General features: G+C 43.4%; 1 protein-coding gene across 2 annotated transcripts in view; it reads right to left on the minus strand.

Annotated features, from left to right (window-relative positions):
* Positions 1–7,544, minus strand: part of UBAP1 (ubiquitin associated protein 1) — a 29,860-nt gene extending 22,316 nt beyond the window's left edge. Inside the window, exon 1 of one of the 2 annotated variants that reach the window (XM_033163748.1) lies at positions 7,389–7,544. The gene's annotated coding sequence lies outside the window, so the exon portion shown is untranslated. The remainder of the gene's footprint in view (positions 1–7,388) is intronic. The other variant, XM_033163747.1, reaches the window with a different exon arrangement.
* Between the last annotated feature and the right edge of the window lie 3,496 nt (positions 7,545–11,040).

Below are 11,040 nucleotides of genomic sequence, written 5' to 3' on the forward strand. Positions count from 1 at the left end.
TAGTGTTGTGAGGTGAGACTATTCTCTGCCAGAAAATTCTCCAGAGAATATTCTCCACAAACTGTAAATTCTAATGTAAGAACCAGTTTTACAAACCACATTTTAAAAATCTAGTAAATAATAAGTCAAGCTGTGATATTGCCAGTGTAAGTAATTAATATTTTTTTTAACCAGTTACATTACTGGGCATTGTGTCATTCACCATTTGCAGTTCTGAAATGTGAGCTACAGAAAACATTTTTTTCTTTAGTTTAAAAAATGCTATTCATTTAATTTGATGAACATTTGAATTTGTATATATTTCAACTATATGCAATAGCCTTTTTCTATTTTGGTATGATTTTATTCTTAGCAATTCTATACCCATGGCCATACAGTGTGATTTTTTGTTAACAGAAATTAGTTTTAATGCTTTATACACTTAAAGTACCTAGGCCTACACAATTATGTGTAACAGCATGTGAGGTGGCCTTGATTTAAACAGTTGACGTTTCTATATTTTTATTTAGTGCCAGTTTTGGCAGTGCCATTCAATGGTAGAAGGTGCCACTTACCAGAGACTAACATACAGTACTGAAATATATGATCATATGATAATATACCGGTATTTAATGTTAATGGCTCCTTTTTTATATGCATGAATATAGTTTTGTTTATCAAGCTGTGTTGTAGTCACCAAACAGTTATTAAGTGTTAGAGCTATTAGAAGCACAAGATAGTCTATTACTGAATTTACTTGTATCAAACCTTCACCGCATTGAATAAAAGTATCTGTACAGTTTTTGGTTGCCATCTGAACAAGTTTACCCATGAATAAACATGTATATCTGAGGAAGTGTGCATGCACACGAAAGCTCATACCAAGAACAAACTCAGTTGGTCTCTAAGGTGCTACTGGAAAGAATTTCCTATTTTGCTTCGACTATGGCAGACCAACACAGCTACCCACCTGTAACTGCATGTATATTAACTAATTATATCATTTTCAATGCATTAAAATGAGTATTCTCCTATTTTAAATGAAAATCTCTAATATTCTCATTAATATTCTACAAAAGATTATTATCGAGAATTTAACATCACTAGTACTGACTGTGATCAATTATAAGTTAAACATCTGGCTAGTTGAGATGACAACCTTGAGCTAGGTTAAGAGATTTGAGATCTTAAAAAAGAAGTTACTGTACTTGATCCAGGGACAGTCCACAAAAATATTGGTCTATTCCTACTTCTTAATTGTGATATAAAATATAACTGATAGAATTCTACAGGATGTGTTATTAGTGTGTGAAAACAGTCAAGATGCAATGATCCCCAGGCATGTACCTCCAGATGGTGGAGATGTCAGGCACCATCCTGGCATCCAGGCATCATCACCCAGTGGTGTAGTGGTTAAGAGTGGTAGACTCGTAATCTGGGGAACCGGGTTCGTGTCTCCACTCCTCCACATGCAGCTGCTGGGTGACCTTGGGCTAGTCACACTTCTTTGAAGTCTCTCAGCCCCACTCACCTCACAGAGTGTTTGTTGTGGGGGAGGAAGGGAAAGGAGAATGTTAGCCGCTTTGAGACTCCTTTGGGTAGTGAAAAGTGGGATATCAAATCCAAGTGGTCAATAGTCAGGTGCAAAATGCACCGGACACCTGGCTTATTTTGAACAGTGTTACCGTGTTTCTCCTAAAATAAGACACCGTCTTATATTTTTTTTCGCTCAAAAAAACACAGTATGGCTTATTTTCAGGGGATGTCTTATTTTAACCGTGTTGCATCGGTACGCTGCATAGCCACGCCTCTCCAGGCTGTTTTAATGGGAGGTACCACGTCACTATGGCTTATTTTCAGGGTATGGCTTATTTTTGGGGAACGGCTTATATTTCGCAAATGCATAGAAATCCTGCTATGGCTTATTTTATGGCCATGTCTTATTTTAGGAGAAACAGGGTAGAAACTGGGATAGAAAAGCTAGGAGCCCAATAGCTTCTGGGATCTGGGTTGTGGGTGCCAAAACAAAATTTTGAGTTGTCACTGGGGGTGGGGGTGGGGTGTCAGCAACTTTTTTATTATTATTGCATGAATTAATTCACATAAGTGACTCATTGTTAATATCACATTTTTAGCAGAAAATGTTAATACATGTTTAATTTGCCCCACTAGACGAATGCCTCGTTAGGCAAAGGCTGCCCCGCAAGACGAATTTGTCTATGGGGCTGCCTCGCAAGACGGGAAAATTTTTTTTCCGTCTAGCGAAAACCGCGATTTGCATTGGTGCTTCGCTAGACGAAAAAATCGCTAGACGAAAATACTCGCAGAACGAATTATTTTCGTCTAGCGAGGCACCACTGTATTGGTAACATACTTCAATTTTCAAAACACTGTACTCTTTATTGTTAAACTCCTTAACATATTGTCTATCCTTAACACATACTTTGAGGCTTCAAATCACGTACATTTCAGTAATCCTTGAGGTGCAAAAAAAGGCACCCAGACATTTTGAAGTGCTCGCAAGTGGATAATAATCTTTAGGGGCAAAATGCACCTGGCTCCCTGCTCATTTTGAACCCTGCAGGATCTAGATAATATGTGTCTTCCAAGAATGCCTGCAACTGCTCCACCACCTTTCAACCCAGGGGGTCCATAGCTTGTTTTTTCAGGAGAGGTTGCACCTCTGCCTATTTCAATGCAGCAGGGAGCACCCACTCACATAACCCAGCATTAACCAATCAGCCAGTCCCACTCTGCTAGATTTTTTTTTTTTTTCTGTACCGGGTCAAGGATTTAACATCAACAAGAACACATTTTTACATCTCTGTTTCTAATGTCCTGCTCTATGTCTATGCAACTTAATACTGCCCACATGGAGAACTGGAAAGGCCCTAGCTGCCAGGGTATCACGGAGATTTACACCTGAACACCAATAGACCTTACTTTCAGGTAAACAATGTTAAGATTCAGTTACAGGTAGGTAGCCGTGTTGGTCTGCCATAGTCAAAACAAAATAAAAAAATAAAAAAAATTCCTTCCAGTAGCACCTTAGAGACCAACTAGGTTTGTTCTTGGTATGAGCTTTCGTGTGCATGCACAATTCTTCAGATACCTTCTTCAGTGTTAGGATTGAAAATGTTAGGATTGAAAATGTTCAGAGTCCTTTTAATTCCTGAAGCTCCTCAACATCTTTAAAAGTAAGTATCATCCCACAGAAGAACACTGACAGCATTTTCTTTCAAAAGCTGTCACAAGACAGCACACATGTTAACATCTGAAGTTAAAGAACACTCGTGATTTAGATTATTTTTTGCTTGCTATTTATTATGCCAGCCTTAGAATGAAAGCCAAAATACTCGGCATTCCCCAAACTTTCTACAGAAGATCAAATTGCAACAGCATTGCAAGCAGTGTACATTGTTTAGTTTGCAAGAATCTTATGTTTGCATAAAATTGGGTCATACTCAGAACAGACCCAGTGAAATCAACGCACTTGTCTACTCTAGGTGTGACTTAGCTGGAATCACCAAGTGTGTTTCGTCCCTTTATCTGCATGGCTAACTTGTATAAATGTAAAGTGAAAAGTTATTGCTGCACACATTATCATCAGGTCTAAGTGCTACCTTAGTTTTAAGAGAAGATTCATTTCTCCAACTTTACTCAGGGCTTGAAATTAGCAGGGAGCCAGGCGCATTTTGCGCCAAAAGATTCTCCATTTGTGAGCACTTAAAAACGTCTGGGTGCCATTTTTGGAACCTGCCTGACACTCAAGGATTACTGAAATGTATGAGATTTGAAGCCTCAAAGTATATTTTAAGGATAGACAATATGCTAAGGAATTTAACAATAAAGAGTAGAGTATTTTGAAAACTGAAGTATGTTACCAATGTTACCAATGACACTTTTGTGTCAATGCCAAAGTGAATTGCATATTAACTCATGCTTATCAAAATAATGAATAAAAAGTGTTGCAGACCCCCAAAGTGGGGACTAGATATCCTGTTTTGGCACCCACAACCCATTTCCCAGAAGCCATTTGACTCTTGGCTTTTCTATCCCAGTTTCTAACACTGACTTTACTATCCTCCAAATAACCATCGTTTGGAAATCTAGTGTATTCCAGCGTTTACAGTGTTGGACTAGGATTCAGAGCACAAGGTTCAAATCACTATTCAGCCTTGCAGCTCTCTGTGAGACCTTAAGCAACTCACTTTTTGCCTAATCTACCTCAGAGTTGTTGGGAGGATAAAATGGAGAGAGCAAGTACCATGTAAGTGAGCATGAGGTCCTCTGGTAAGAGATGGAATGTAACAGCAATAATCAATCAATTAAATATACTGTACATATATAGCCTGTTAATATTATATGTTAATTGTGCCAAACAAAGTCCCATTCATCATCACCTCTGCTAATTTTTTAAAAGGTTATGTCTGAAGGACTGGCAAGGAACCCATGAGAAGACAACACGCCAAATGAAGTAACTGTGACTCAGTAAGAGGAAGTTGTAGCTGCACACTAATTAATGGTGTCATCACCTACAGAGTTCCCCACCTCAGGCAAACTCAAAAGTTAAAATAAAAGAACAGAGCCTATTATAGCCAATCAGAGCACAGCATTCCTCACCTGAATTCTCTTTTGTCTTTTAATTTTAAATCTTGTTCTTCTTTGAGGGAGCTCACGATAGCACACATGCCCCCCAAAGGTTATGCTCACAACACCTATGCGAGGTAGGTATGGCTGAGAGCGTATGACTTGCCCAGGTTCTCTCAATGAGCTCAGGGCCAGAACAAGGATTTGAAACTGGGTTTCCCCAGTTCTAGCCCAACACTTTAACCACTACACTGTTCCACTGATAATGGACATTGATTAGAAAACAGTTATTTACTTCTGCTGGGATCCATGTCTCTCACAGTACAGTACATGTGTATTTTGAGTTGACTGGAATCCACCCCAGGCCAGAAAAAGGCCTTTCTGTGCAGCCCTTCCCAGTCAGAATACCTAGCAAACACAACTGACAAAACTACCTACAGAGAACAGTGAAAGCATTATTCTATTCCAAAGACAAGACGGAAGGATTTCAGGATGAAAGCCTGCAACAGTGTACTGAGAAAGGTGGTGACCTATGTTCCCAATTCTGAAGCGAGTGGGAAATAGTAGTACAGTCGTACCTCGGGTTACAACCGCTTCAGGTTATGTATTTTCGGGTTACGTACTCTGGTAACCTGGAAGTGTTTTTGGCGCACATACGTTCTGTGCATTCTGAGCAAAGCACGATTTTTGGGTAACATACTTTTCGGGTTACGAACGGCACCCCGGACCAATTAAGTACGTAACCCAAGGTACCACTGTATTAGTTACAGCACAATCCCATGCATGTTTTACATGGAGACCTCATGTTAAAACTGTGCTTATTCCCAAGCACGTAATAAAATTGTGATGCTAGGCTCTACTCAAGATATAGGGGGATCACTGAAGGATGAAAGTTGGGGGATATCACATACAAAATGAAGTCTCCCATTCTTCAAACCTTTCATAAATATTTTCAGAAACAGGAGCAAGGTTTCCAATAAATAAAGTGACCCAAGAGATTTTTCACACAGGAAGCTACTCCACCTGGGATGTTTGAGAAGAGGATTCCACATTAAAATGACAGAATGCTTATATACTTTGGGATCTTACCGGTCAAAAACGTGATTTTTTCCCCCTCAAGACACACAAGCTCTGTAAGTCCAACGCCAACCAAGTTAGATAGTGATTATCCCTCCACCCTTTCAAACAGCCAGGAGCATATACTGCTAAATAAATACACATATTTGCTTTGAACAAACCAGTCAAAAAAAATTGCCTGTCAAATGATGCAGTTCCTCACTTCAAGAGAAATGTACATTTTGAAATACTGGTACTCTACATTAAACAGTGACAGTGTTGTGTTCCACACAGTCAAGTCAATTCAGCAATTAAGCTCAACAAAGGGAAGGAGCAAGACTTGAACTCTCTACTTCAAGGAAATGTAGCTGGGCTAAAACACTGGTCTACGGCTCTAAGCTATTTTGAAGAAGGCAGGATATATATGACAAATATATCTCCATAAAATAAACACCTCCTCTGTTAGGCAGCCTTAGTCACCTGCTCTACAGTCTGCTCTGAGAACGGTATGGTAATCTCTCCAATATCCTTACAAAGTACACCCTCATTATCAAAATGCAAGTCAGAGGCCAATGAGTTGTTTCCTTTAAACTACTTATCAAGAACCAACAAGGGTGAGATTTCAGAACAGGGAACTTCTGTTGCTATTTGCATTGCAACAGCCAACAGACTCACATTCAAACAGAGCTTACACTGTTCAAAAACACTCAAAATACACTATCTTTTCCAGAACTGGAATATGCTAGTCACCAAGATGAGCCTGAGCTACAAATCAGGAAATCACCAGTTTGCTTCTATCCCTCCCTCTGCCACAAACACACAAGGGCACCTTAGGGAAGCAACTCTCACTCAAGTTGTTCCAACTCACACAACCAAGAGCTGGTAGGTCCCACTTACATTAAGGACTGCTCTAAAGATCACAGCAGAATCGTGCAACATGAAGGCCTCTGACTAATCAGGAGCATTTCATTCCTTACAACAGCCCTGTGAAGTAGATTGAATCCTACAATTCCCATCCGTCAGCCAAAGGAACATGAGTCACCTATTGCTATTCAAGAAGGAATGCCAGCCTGGATGGAACAGAACGGAACAAAAATGCATACAACTCTCCACTTTGCTTTGGCCTTGAAAAACTGATCCCCTCAGTGATCGAATTTTCACCCCACCCTCCCCACACACTCCTTAGCTGGCCTCTTTCCTATTCCTATTGTATGGGGGGGTTGTTGGTTTGCTATGTTTTTTATATATTATGCCTTTTGTGTTCTCATCTTGTATTTCTATGCTGTGAACCGCCCTGAGACCTACAGATGAAGCTCAGTGAGGGCCACCTGAGGATGACAAACCGGGCCGCGAGGGTGGAGTTGGGGCCACAGGCGTTCAGACCCCAGGGGCGGGGAGGGAGGGGGCAGCGATCTTGATGTCGGCCAGAACTCGAACTCGGCACCTTCCAAGCCAGGAGGGCTCTCGCGACCACCCAGCTCACCCTCACGAGCCCCTGTCAGGGATAAAGGTTCGCCCGAGGGTCGCGGCGAAGGCATTCCGGGCTCATCCCTTCCTGCTTAAGTGGACCCGGGAGAGGGGATCTTTCGCCTCCCCAACCCCGCCCGCCAGAGCGCGCCTGCGCAGAAGGAATCGCGCGCGCACACCCCCCTCAGCGGCGAGGAGAGAGGCGCGTCGCCCCACCGACACTCGCCCCCTACCTGAGGGGCGACCTCCGCCGCCGCCGCTTTCGCTCTCCCCGCCCCGGCCTCCGGCCTACTCACCCCGGATAACGGCTGCTGCGGCTGCTACTCGTACTCGTCACGCTCGCCCGCGGCTCTGCCAGCTACAAGTCCCCGGCGGCCGCGACGACGACGACGACGAGCCGCCTCCCCTCTCCGTACCCGCCTCGGCAACAGCGCGACGCCATCTTGTCTCCCCGCCCAACGCGCATGCGCGCAAGCTCGCACGCACACGCCCCCTCCTCTCCGGCCGGCGGCGACGCGTGGCGTCACGACGCCGATGACGCGACGCGGAAGAGCGAGAGCCGAGGTGTTGGAGAGGCGCTTCCGGTTTGCTGGCTGCGGCCGCTTGTTGCCATAAACGGGGAGGGAGGAAATTATTATTATTATTATTATTATTATTATTATTATTATTATTATTATTATTATTATTATTATTATCATCATCTATACTGCTTTTTTAAATACAAACTTTTATTGTTTTTTAAACAAATGCAAGATATGCCGCTTTATATTTGTAAAGGGAGAAAAATTTCAAAGCGGTTTACAACGCATTAAAACTTCAAATAAAACAATGCAGAACAAAATATTTCCAAAGAAAGTCAGATATAAAGTGCACGTTCAGAGCAATATAATTAACAGGAAACTAAAGGGGACGCGGGTGGCACTGTGGGTGAAACCACAGAGCCTAGGGCTTGTCGATCAGAAAGTCGGCGGTTCAAATCCCTGGGACAGGGTGAGCTCCCGTTCGGTCCCTGCTCCAGCCAACCTAGCAGTTCGAAAGCACGTCAATGTGCAAGTAGATAAATAGGTACTGCTCCAGCGGGAAAGTAAACGGCATTTCTGTGTGCTGCTCTCATTTGCCAGAAGCTGCTTAGTCATGCTGGCCACATGACCTGGAAGCTGTATGCCAGCTCCCTAGGCCAATAAGGCGAGATGAGCGCCGCAACCCCAGAGTCGTTTGTGACTGGACTTAACTGTCAGGGGTCCTTTTACCTTAACCTTGAAATATTTGGAAATAAAACATTGTCTTTCAAAGCAACTACTCTATTCTGAACTTAACATGGAAAGCATAATGCTGGTGGTCAACAAGAGGTTTAAAGACTCCCTCAAGGCAAATCTTTAAAAATGTAGTAAAAACACCGGCAAATGGGAAACACTGGCCTTAGAGTGCTCTGATTGGAGAACAGCCTTCTTTAATGTCCAGCTCTCACTTCCATACATCACTACTGGGAAAACCATAGCTTTAACTATAGGGACCTTTGTCGGCAAGGTGATGTCTCTGCTTTTTAAGATGCTGTCTAGGTTTGTCATCGCTTTTCTCCCAAGAAGCAGGCGTCTTCTAATTTCGTGACTGCTGTCACCATCTGCAGTGATCATGGAGCCCAAGAAAGTAAAATCTCTCACTGCCTCCATATCCAGTTACAGGTGGGTAGCCGTGTTGGTCTGCCATAGTCAAAACAAAATCTAAAATTCTTTCTAGTAGCACCTTAGAGACCAACTGAGTTTGTTCCTGGTATGAGCTTTCGTGTGCATGCACACTTCTTCAGATACACTGAAACAGAAGTCACCAGATCCTTAAATATAGTTACAGCCGTTAAGAGTCGTCAACAGGTTTTCCACACCTATCAGCTGATCACCCATTCCCACCACCCTTCTGAGCAATACCCCTCCCCACTCCCTCACTATATTTAAGGATCTGGTGACTTCTGTTTCAGTGTATCTGAAGAAGTGTGCATGCACACGAAAGCTCATACCAGGAACAAACTCAGTTGGTCTCTAAGGTGCTACTAGAAAGAATTTTCGATTTTGTTTTGCCTCCATATCTTCCCCTTCTATATGCCAGGTGATGGAACCAGTGGCCATAATCTTAGTTTATTTGATGTTGAGCTTCAGACCATATTTTGCGCTTTCCTCTTTCACCCTCATTAAAAGGTTCTTTAATTCCTCCTCACTTTCTGCCATCAAGGTTGTGTCATCTGCATATCTGAGGTTGTTGATATTTCTTCCGGTAATCTTAATTCCGGTTTGGGATTTATCCAGTCCAGCCTTTCGCATGATGAATTCTGCGTATAAGTTAAATAAGCAGGGAGACAATATACAGCCTTGTCGTACTCCTTTCCCAATTTTGAACCAATCAGTTGTTCCATATCCAGTTCTAACTGTAGCTTCTTGTCCCACATAGAGATTTCTCAGGAGACAGATGAGGTGATCCGGCACTCCCATTTCTTTAAGAACTTGCCATAGTTTGCTGTGGTCGACAGTCAAATGCTTTTGCGTAGTCCTCGGTCCACATACTGCTTAAGCCTGCCTTGTAGAATTTTAAGCATAACCTTACTAGCGTGTGAAATGAGTGCAGTTGTGCGGTAGTTGGAACATTCTTTGGCACTGCCCTTCTTTGGGATTGGGATGTAGACTGATCTTCTCCAATCCTCTGGCCACTGCTGAGTTTTCCAAACTTGCTGGCATATTGAGTGTAGCACCTTAACAGCATTACCTTTTAAAATTTTAAATAGTTCAGCTGGAATATCATCACTTCCACTGGCCTTGTTATTAGCAGTGCTTTCTATCATACCACTTTAAACAGACATGGCTTCTCCCTCAGAATCCTGGGAACTGTATAAGTGCTGAGAGTTCTTGTCTTTACCTTAGAGAGCTACAATTCCCAAGATGGTTTAAGGATCAATCCCACTCCTGGGAATATTGTAGCTCTGGGTTGGGAATAGGGGTCTCCTAACTGCTCTCAGAAGGGACCCAGGTGGCGCTGTGGTTTAAACCACAGAGCCTAGGGCTTGCTGATCAGAAGGTCGGCGGTTCGAATCCCTGCCACGGGGTGAGCTCCCGTTGCTCGGTCCCAGCTCCTGCCCACCTAGCAGTTCGAAAGCACGTCAAAGTGCAAGTAGATAAATAGGGACCGCTCCAGCGGGAAGGTAAACGGCGTTTCCGTGCACTGCCCTGGTTCGCCAGAAGCGGCTTAGTCATGCTGGCCACATGACCCGGAAGCTGTCTGCAGACAAACACCGGCTCCCTCGGCCTATAGAGCGAGATGAGCGCCGCAACCCCAGAGTCGGACATGACTGGACCTGATGGTCAGGGGTCCCTTTACCTTTTAACTGCTCTCAGCACCCTTTGGGGAAAGCCTGAAGTGTGCTTAGTGCTGCTGCTTTGAAATACAGAAGAGAAAGACAAAGAACAGAATGGTAGCTTTTTTAAGGCTTATGTTCCAGGAAAACAAACTTGGATGGATTGTTGTTGTTGTTCAGTCGTTCAGTCGTGTCTGACTCTTCGTATCCCCATGGACCAGAGCACGCCAGGTACCCCTGTCTTTCATTGCCTCCCGCAGTTTGGTCAGACTCATGTTGGTAGCTTTGAGAACACTGTCCAATCATCTCGTCCTCTGTTGTCCCCTTCTCCTTGTGCCCTCAATCTTTCCCAACATCGGAATCTTTTCCAGGGAGTCTTCTCTTCTCATGAGGTGGCCAAAGTACTGGAGCCTCAGCTTCAGGATGGAGTAGGTCACTGAATAATGTGAAGCGAAATGCATGTGTCATGGATTAGAAGGATGCGGTGGAGGATGGGAGTATGGCTTCAGAGTTAGGGCACATTGTTAATAAAGGATATAATGAAGGATGCTGGTCTTGCCTGCAGCCTTCCCTTTGGGGCATCTGGTCAGCCACTGTAAAAACAGGATGCT

This window comes from Lacerta agilis, chromosome 11 (genome assembly GCF_009819535.1).
Source record: "Lacerta agilis isolate rLacAgi1 chromosome 11, rLacAgi1.pri, whole genome shotgun sequence".
NCBI lineage: Eukaryota > Metazoa > Chordata > Lepidosauria > Squamata > Lacertidae > Lacerta > Lacerta agilis.